The sequence below is a fragment of the Paramisgurnus dabryanus genome, chromosome 9 (assembly GCF_030506205.2).
Source record: "Paramisgurnus dabryanus chromosome 9, PD_genome_1.1, whole genome shotgun sequence".
NCBI lineage: Eukaryota > Metazoa > Chordata > Actinopteri > Cypriniformes > Cobitidae > Paramisgurnus > Paramisgurnus dabryanus.
The window spans coordinates 42,245,980-42,254,872 of NC_133345.1; the positions used below are offsets into that span (position 1 = coordinate 42,245,980).

Genomic DNA, 8,893 nt, shown 5'->3' on the forward strand with positions numbered 1-8,893 from the left:
AACCGTTCACCAAATGAAGACCGCAGCCAGGTGACGGGATCCTGTGGTAATCACAAACAGGTAAACCAGTAAAATAATCATCATTTAATGTTAAAATAATTTTGAAAATTGAAGTTCTGTGTGTTCTTATTGTACTTTATTTATTTCTGCAGGTAAGCACCATACCGTAAGCTTCATTCCCTTTATAACAGGTAAGGTTCATACTGTTTTATTCTTTTGTACTGTTTTATTCGTACTGTTTTAAATCATTCAGTAAATGCAAAGTTAAACTGATGTGTTTTTAATCTAGATTTAAAAGTGTCTACTGTTGAAGCACATCTGATCTCTTCTGAAAGCTGATAATAACTGAATGCTGAGGCACCTTGTTTTGAGTGAACCCTTGTTTTTTCTAAATGACCTGATCCTATTGATCCGAGTAATCGGTTTCATATTCGATTAGCATATCTGTCATGTATTGTAGCCATGAAGTGGTTTTTAAACAAGAAACAGTACTTTTTAAATCCATTGACCATTGCAATAATCGGCCCTGCTGGTGATGAAAGCATGAACAAGTTTCTCTAAGTCCTGTCTTGAGACAAAACCTCTAATTCTGGCAATATTTCTGAGATGGTAGTAAAAGCAGAATTCCTTATTATTTTTCTCTATCTCAGGCTCTACGGCATATATGTCATGATTTTATTTGTCTATTTATATGTCTATTTACAAGGACTGCCTTGGCCAAATGTTATTGTTAATTAATATTGAAGCAGTTATTTAACATAGGTCCTTTGAGTAGTGATTTGTGTAATGATCCATATATCTATTTTTATGTATATTTTTAACTTAGGAATGTGATTTTAAAGCTCATATTTGTTATTGTATGACACCTCTCATGTTATGAAAGTAAAAAATAAATGTATTTTCTGATGTCTTGCATTTCTGTTTTTAAACTGTTAATCCTTATCAAGTGCTATACATTAGAAAGTGGATATAGAGTGAAATGCACACGGTGAATAATGAACGCAGACCTTCAGTGCCGGACCTCTGACCCGCTAACCTCCATCCCGACAGCCAGCGCCTTCTCCGGATGCCATTGCGGTATTGCTTCTCGGCTTTTTGGGTAAGATCGAGTGGACACCGGGGACTACACGTTTAAATGGATTTTTGACCTTCGGCTATGGAAGCGAGGCTTGTTCCGTCCACTCCGTGCATCGACTCTGGCGCTTTCCGGGGACAAATAAGGTGAGTTTAAAATCAGAGTTTGCTTCTTTAGTGCGTGGTTGCCAGTTTGTTTGCCAGTCCGTGGTCCATAATACGTTCCGCGTTCGTGGTCTCTCCATCGCTCAGTACTTTTCTGTGTTTCTATTTTACGTAAAGCTAACACCAAAACGATTGTGGAAGGCGCTATATAGATTGTTCTCAAAGAAAAAAAACGAGAAACAAACCCATGTGAATATGGGTCAAATTATCTAGGCGGAGCACTTCGTTCAAAGAAAAACGCAACAGAATTGTTTGCGTTGAACAAAGACAATGGTGCCTGCAGACATCGAATGTGTATTGTGGATAAAAAATGGCCAGTGGGGTGGGACAATTTTTCTTGAATTAAGTGTTTATGGGAAAAGTTCACGAATTTTTTCTTACCCTGTAGTCAGATTTATTTGCTTGTTTTAAGCATAAAATAACAGGAGAAGAAATTGTGTAGGGGGAGCAGAGGGTTTTTTTTCGTTCAAAGAAAAGCAGCGTGGCACGAATGAATGTTTGGCTGAAATGCTATCGTAATTTCCCCCTTAATTTTCCTTACAAACATGAAACCAGAGAGAAGGGTCAGTTGGCATCGAATTGCACCTTGTATTCGGTGATTGATTGAGGAAAAATATGCGTACGTGTATATATACACTTGTTTTGTTGAACAGAGACAATGGCCGCGTGCTCCAGCGTCACCTATATGCCTATTTCACAAAATGGCGGCTTTGACCGGAAGTAGGGAAAACATCGTTCAGGTTGCACCACTACGATGGCCACTCAATATAGTATGGACTGACAGCTGCTTTGTTTTCTCCTACACATGAATTTACTTGTAAAAATAACAATAACAGATATTGTCGATTGGTGTTATATTATTTTTTTAGCATTTCGTATTATCAAAATATATCATATGTTAGACAGCTTATCAATTTTAAATAAAATAACGAGACATACATAACTATTCGTGTCTGCTCCCGTTTATTGTAATGAGTGTGCACATTTGGAGAAATACTTAGACATTTTACTTCTTATTTCTTTAGACTGAATAATTATTTCTTATTAATTCCAAAGTATGCGACCCGATGATCTAATCGTGGTGTATGTGCTATTCCTCGTTTGTTTGCCTGCATCCATTGCTTTACGGCTTGCTTGTTGCGTTTAAATGCACATTTGATTTCTTTACCAGCATTGGATTTAGACCATTCAATGAGAAGAGTTAACAGCGTTTATTATGATTGATAAGCCCTCAACGGAGAATGAGGTCGGCATACATTAAAAGCCTTATTTTGTTTTTATCGTGTGCCTTCCAAAATGTATGCGACGAAACTTAAATCACGCAAAATATGAATGGTAACTAGACGTGCTTGTTGTGTGCAAGGAGTGCATTTATTTGTAAACTTTTGCTAAATCAAAATGGTTTATTTGTATTTGCTTTTTACCTGGGTTTTATCAGGTTCGCAGTCGGGACATTTTTAATCCATAGTGTATGCATAATTAATTTCAAAGAAATAAGAAGTAAAATGTGTAAGTATTCCTCAAAATGTGCTTTGGACTAAGTCCCCCGTCATCACAGCAAACGGGAGCAGACCCGAATAGGTATGTCTAGTTATTTTATTAAAAATTTCCAGCCGTCTGTAAATTTATGTTTGAAAGAAAAAAGTAAATTAATATCTTACTTACTGTTTTTGTCTTGTTTTCTAGTGAATATCTGACAATGCTTAAATGGAGATACATTTACTTGGTAAGCAAAGTGGCTTAAGATATTATGTATTGTAATAGAAAATTGTTATAAAAACGTTTTGTTTTTGCTGGGAATTCTTGTATATATTTCACAGCTATATAATTAATTATAATAACGCACTTTTTGTTGATAAACATGTTAAAAAATACATTAACACATAATAATGTGGCAACAAATCAAATGTGCATTTAAATGCAACAAGCAAAAATAAATAAATAAAGCAAATGCACGGAAAAGAAACGAGGAATAAAAGAAACACCGCGATTAAAAAAATCAGATCGCATACTTTGTAAAATAATTGAAATAAATTATAAAAATCAACAGGTTTATATTTAAAACAAATAAAAAATATCTGCCAGCGGGGTAAGAAAAATAAACTTAATTCTAGTTTCAACTTAATTCAATAATAAACTCAATTTAGGTTTATTTTTCTTACCCCACTGGCAGATATTTTTACTTGTTTTAAGCCTTAACCTATTACATTTTAGAATTTATTTCAGTAAACAAGACTTAAATTCTAAGCCACTTTGCTTATTAAGTAAATGTATCTCGATTTAAGAATTATTTTTTAACTCGAAAACATTAAGAAAATACTAAGTAAACGAACAAATTGGGATGTTCAAAACACTTAAATATTTTTTTTCACTCTACCCTTCATATTACAGCTGTCGAAAAACCACAGCAACGTTGACAGACCCGGAAGCCATGATACATTAGCAGTTTTTAAAATAAGTTAAATCTAGAATCCTTATTGGTTTTAGATACTTTAAAGCAATGAATGATCTTCTTTCTTTTGAATTGATTTGGTATTATGGAGGAGCTCTGTGTCTGGTTATTGAAGATGATTTGTTCTTTGCTCCTATGTTGGCTTATTTTTTTGTTATTTCCGTTACTATATATATTTTTTTCTTTGTTTTTTCTGATTTGAGGTTATGAAAATGTTTTAATTTGTAATAAAGGTTTTTTGAAAATTCTAAATTCTCTCTATCTCTCTCTCTCTCTCTCATGAGCGTGGATCAGATCCTGCATTAAAACATGAACTTCTGATTTGCTAGCTCAACGTTCTACCTCTGGGTTATACAATGAGAACGTATAGAGTTAAATGCCCGCTAGCCTCCACCCCAAAAGCCAGCGCCTTCGCCGGCTCCCCCTTTGGCTGCGTCTATTCCGGTATCGCTTCTCGGCCTTTTGGCTAAGATCAAGTGTAGTATCTGTTCTTATCAGTTTAATGTCTGATACGTCTCCTATCCGGGGACTATATGTTAAATGGATTTTTGACCTTCGGAAATGGAAGCGGAGCTTGCTCCTTCCACTCCATGCATCAACATGGTATTGCAGTGTTTCCATGAATGGTGCGCTCCCCATCTCGGGGATAAATAAGTCAAGTATAAAAAAAAGAATTTGCTTCTTTTGTGCGTGAATGACGGTGTTTTTTCTAATCCGTGTGTTTTAAAATTGCTGTGATTTCGTTGGCTTTATTGGTTTAACGAAAAGCTTGCGTGGAAATGAACACGCTGATAAAGAAATGTTTTTGTAATGTATTTAATTAATTTCTTTACAAGTTTGCGGAGGTGATACGAGGACGAATTAAACATCCTCGACACAGCTGAAGGCGCAACAAAAGCGAACGAGACCGATTGGAATGTTAAAAACACCTGAAAACTTTTTTCACTACCCTTCATACTACAGCTGTCGAAAAACCACAGCAACGTCGACAGACCTGGAAGCATAGCTGTACTTGTTTAACTCACAACGACAACGGGTAAGTCATTGAGCCCTGTGTTTTTATTTATCCACGTTCTAAAATTGCTATGCTTTCGTTGTTTCTTGATTGCTCTGTACATTTTTTTTTGTTTCTATTCCACGTAAAGTTACTTTGTAATAACGAAACCATATATTTGAATGCGCAATTTAAATCCATTTGATTTAAATTGTTTCACATATTTCACTCTACACGGTTCAACCGGGCTGGAAACGGAATAAAAACAGGGTAGATCTCGAAGAATGTTTGGTCTCAGACGTGGCTTCGTGCGCTTTCCACCTGGTCACACACAGTAAATGAAATGTTAGTCGGACGGCCTCCGGGGGCGCCGTCGATGTGATCGGTCACAGGAAGATGCGGCCGTCTGGCCTCAAAGGGTGTCGCTCATACTTACCTGGCAGGGGAGACACCATGATCATGAAGGTGGTTCACCCAGGGCGAGGCTCAGCCATTGCACTCCGGTTGGGCTGACCCTTTGCGAATTCCCCAAATGTGGGAATCTCGACTGCAAAATTTCTGATAGTGGGGGACTGCGTTCGCGCTCTCCCCTGACCTTTGTGTTAAAAATAGATTCGCTTGTCGTTTTACGTAAAATCCAAGAGACGTCTAACCACGGCCCAAGAATACATTAGTCATCAAAAAAGCGGCTATTCAACGACTACATAACTTTTAATAGACAGCGAATAAGTGTCTAGGCTAAAACAAGGCTTAATTTGGGCTGTCAGTGAAAATCTAATAGCCGTTTGACCATTCCAAACGAATAGACTAGCCATTAAATAGAACCACAATCAAACGGCTACATGTCTAAGAGCACAAAATAATGCTTAGATGATTCTTTTACTTCCAATATAAGAGGTTCTCGGGAATGGCAATCATCCAAACTAATAAATTATAAAGGCTTTTATAAGAAAATGACAACAGTTAAACAACCTAGACAGCGTTGGGCAATACAAAATGCTAATAAATACAAGACAAATTGAAATATTGTACATGCATGTACATTAAACAAGCCAACAAATCTGCCAATGGGCTACGACAATTTTTCTTGAATTAAGTGTTTATATCTAGATTTGTTTCTTACCCCTTTGGCAGATTTATTTGCTTGTTTTAAGCCCAAATTCTGAGTTTTTTCTCCCTAAAGGCTAGGTTTATTTTCTTAGGGCATTTTGCTCATCAAAAAATGCATCTTATTTTAAGACTTTCTAGATATTTGTATAGTTAAAACAGTTCGAAATAACAAGTAAGAAATGATTTTTTGCAATGTATTCATTCATTCGCTACCCTTCATACTACAGCTGTCGAAAAACCACAGCAACGTCGACAGACCTGGAAGCGTAGCTGTATTTGTTTAACTCACAAAGACAACGGGTAAAGTATTTTCTTGATTACCTAAATGACTTGCTGTAGGAAAATAAGTTTAGGTTTAAGGGGGGAAATACAGTTTAAAGGGATATTTCAATTTATGATGATAATTCTGTCATCATTTACTCATGCATACAGGCTTACAACAACACGAGGATTAGTTTTTTTCTGAGTAACACAAAAGAAGGTATTTTGAGGAATGATGGTAAACCCACAGCAGATAGTCACCATTGACTTCCATAGTAGGAATAAAAAAATATGATGGAATTTAATAGGTACCATCAACCGTGTGCTAACCATCACTTTGCAAAATATTTTCTTCATCATTTATCACGATACTTCCAAAATATTTTTTCCTACTAAGTCAATATTTCATTATTTGCTTTACAAGCTTAAAAATGATGGTGACAGGATTCCATGGTAATCACAAACAGGTAAACAAGTAAAATAATCACTATTTACTTTTAAAAGCATTTTGAAAATTGCTTGCTTATGCTGGGAGTAAAGGTATTTCATGCAAAAGGTATTTCCTCTTTAAAAGGTAATGTATGCTTCTTTTAAAGCTGACACATTTGCCACATTAAAATAACAGAAATGTGTACTGTTTAAACTTTTTGGAGCCGGTGTGTCTGTGTTCTTGGGGCACACATCTACATGTAAAAGCAGAATTGCTTATTATTCTTCTCTATTTCTTGTATAGGTCAATTATGAGTGAAGAACCGTTCACCAAATGAAGACCGCAGCCAGGTGACGGGATCCTGTGGTAATCACAAACAGGTAAACCAGTAAAATAATCATCATTTAATGTTAAAATAATTTTGAAAATTGAAGTTCTGTGTGTTCTTATTGTACTTTATTTATTTCTGCAGGTAAGCACCATACCGTAAGCTTCATTCCCTTTATAACAGGTAAGGTTCATACTGTTTTATTCTTTTGTACTGTTTTATTCGTACTGTTTTAAATCATTCAGTAAATGCAAAGTTAAACTGATGTGTTTTTAATCTAGATTTAAAAGTGTCTACTGTTGAAGCACATCTGATCTCTTCTGAAAGCTGATAATAACTGAATGCTGAGGCACCTTGTTTTGAGTGAACCCTTGTTTTTTCTAAATGACCTGATCCTATTGATCCGAGTAATCGGTTTCATATTCGATTAGCATATCTGTCATGTATTGTAGCCATGAAGTGGTTTTTAAACAAGAAACAGTACTTTTTAAATCCATTGACCATTGCAATAATCGGCCCTGCTGGTGATGAAAGCATGAACAAGTTTCTCTAAGTCCTGTCTTGAGACAAAACCTCTAATTCTGGCAATATTTCTGAGATGGTAGTAAAAGCAGAATTCCTTATTATTTTTCTCTATCTCAGGCTCTACGGCATATATGTCATGATTTTATTTGTCTATTTATATGTCTATTTACAAGGACTGCCTTGGCCAAATGTTATTGTTAATTAATATTGAAGCAGTTATTTAACATAGGTCCTTTGAGTAGTGATTTGTGTAATGATCCATATATCTATTTTTATGTATATTTTTAACTTAGGAATGTGATTTTAAAGCTCATATTTGTTATTGTATGACACCTCTCATGTTATGAAAGTAAAAAATAAATGTATTTTCTGATGTCTTGCATTTCTGTTTTTAAACTGTTAATCCTTATCAAGTGCTATACATTAGAAAGTGGATATAGAGTGAAATGCACACGGTTAATAATGAACGCAGACCTTCAGTGCCGGACCTCTGACCCGCTAACCTCCATCCCGACAGCCAGCGCCTTCTCCGGATGCCATTGCGGTATCGCTTCTCGGCTTTTTGGGTAAGATCGAGTGGACACCGGGGACTACACGTTTAAATGGATTTTTGACCTTCGGCTATGGAAGCGAGGCTTGTTCCGTCCACTCCGTGCATCGACTCTGGCGCTTTCCGGGGACAAATAAGGTGAGTTTAAAATCAGAGTTTGCTTCTTTAGTGCGTGGTTGCCAGTTTGTTTGCCAGTCCGTGGTCCATAATACGTTCCGCGTTCGTGGTCTCTCCATCGCTCAGTACTTTTCTGTGTTTCTATTTTACGTAAAGCTAACACCAAAACGATTGTGGAAGGCGCTATATAGATTGTTCTCAAAGAAAAAAAACGAGAAACAAACCCATGTGAATATGGGTCAAATTATCTAGGCGGAGCACTTCGTTCAAAGAAAAACGCAACAGAATTGTTTGCGTTGAACAAAGACAATGGTGCCTGCAGACATCGAATGTGTATTGTGGATAAAAAATGGCCAGTGGGGTGGGACAATTTTTCTTGAATTAAGTGTTTATGGGAAAAGTTCACGAATTTTTTCTTACCCTGTAGTCAGATTTATTTGCTTGTTTTAAGCATAAAATAACAGGAGAAGAAATTGTGTAGGGGGAGCAGAGGGTTTTTTTTCGTTCAAAGAAAAGCAGCGTGGCACGAATGAATGTTTGGCTGAAATGCTATCGTAATTTCCCCCTTAATTTTCCTTACAAACATGAAACCAGAGAGAAGGGTCAGTTGGCATCGAATTGCACCTTGTATTCGGTGATTGATTGAGGAAAAATATGCGTATGTGTATATATACACTTGTTTTGTTGAACAGAGACAATGGCCGCGTGCTCCAGCGTCACCTATATGCCTATTTCACAAAATGGCGGCTTTGACCGGAAGTAGGGAAAACATCGTTCAGGTTGCACCACTACGATGGCCACTCAATATAGTATGGACTGACAGCTGCTTTGTTTTCTCCTACACATGAATTTACTTGTAAAAATAACAATAACAGATATTGTCGATT

At 36.4% G+C, this 8,893-nt stretch overlaps 2 non-coding genes across 2 annotated transcripts; both read left to right on the forward strand.

The window, feature by feature from the left end:
• The first annotated feature begins 4,137 nt into the window (after positions 1 to 4,137).
• Positions 4,138 to 4,328, forward strand: LOC135764647 (U2 spliceosomal RNA). Its single transcript, XR_010540172.1, has one exon. It is a non-coding gene; the product is annotated as a U2 spliceosomal RNA (small nuclear RNA).
• A 785-nt stretch (positions 4,329 to 5,113) lies between these two features.
• Positions 5,114 to 5,278, forward strand: LOC135764716 (U1 spliceosomal RNA). Its single transcript, XR_010540233.1, has one exon. It is a non-coding gene; the product is annotated as a U1 spliceosomal RNA (small nuclear RNA).
• Positions 5,279 to 8,893: the final 3,615 nt, after the last annotated feature.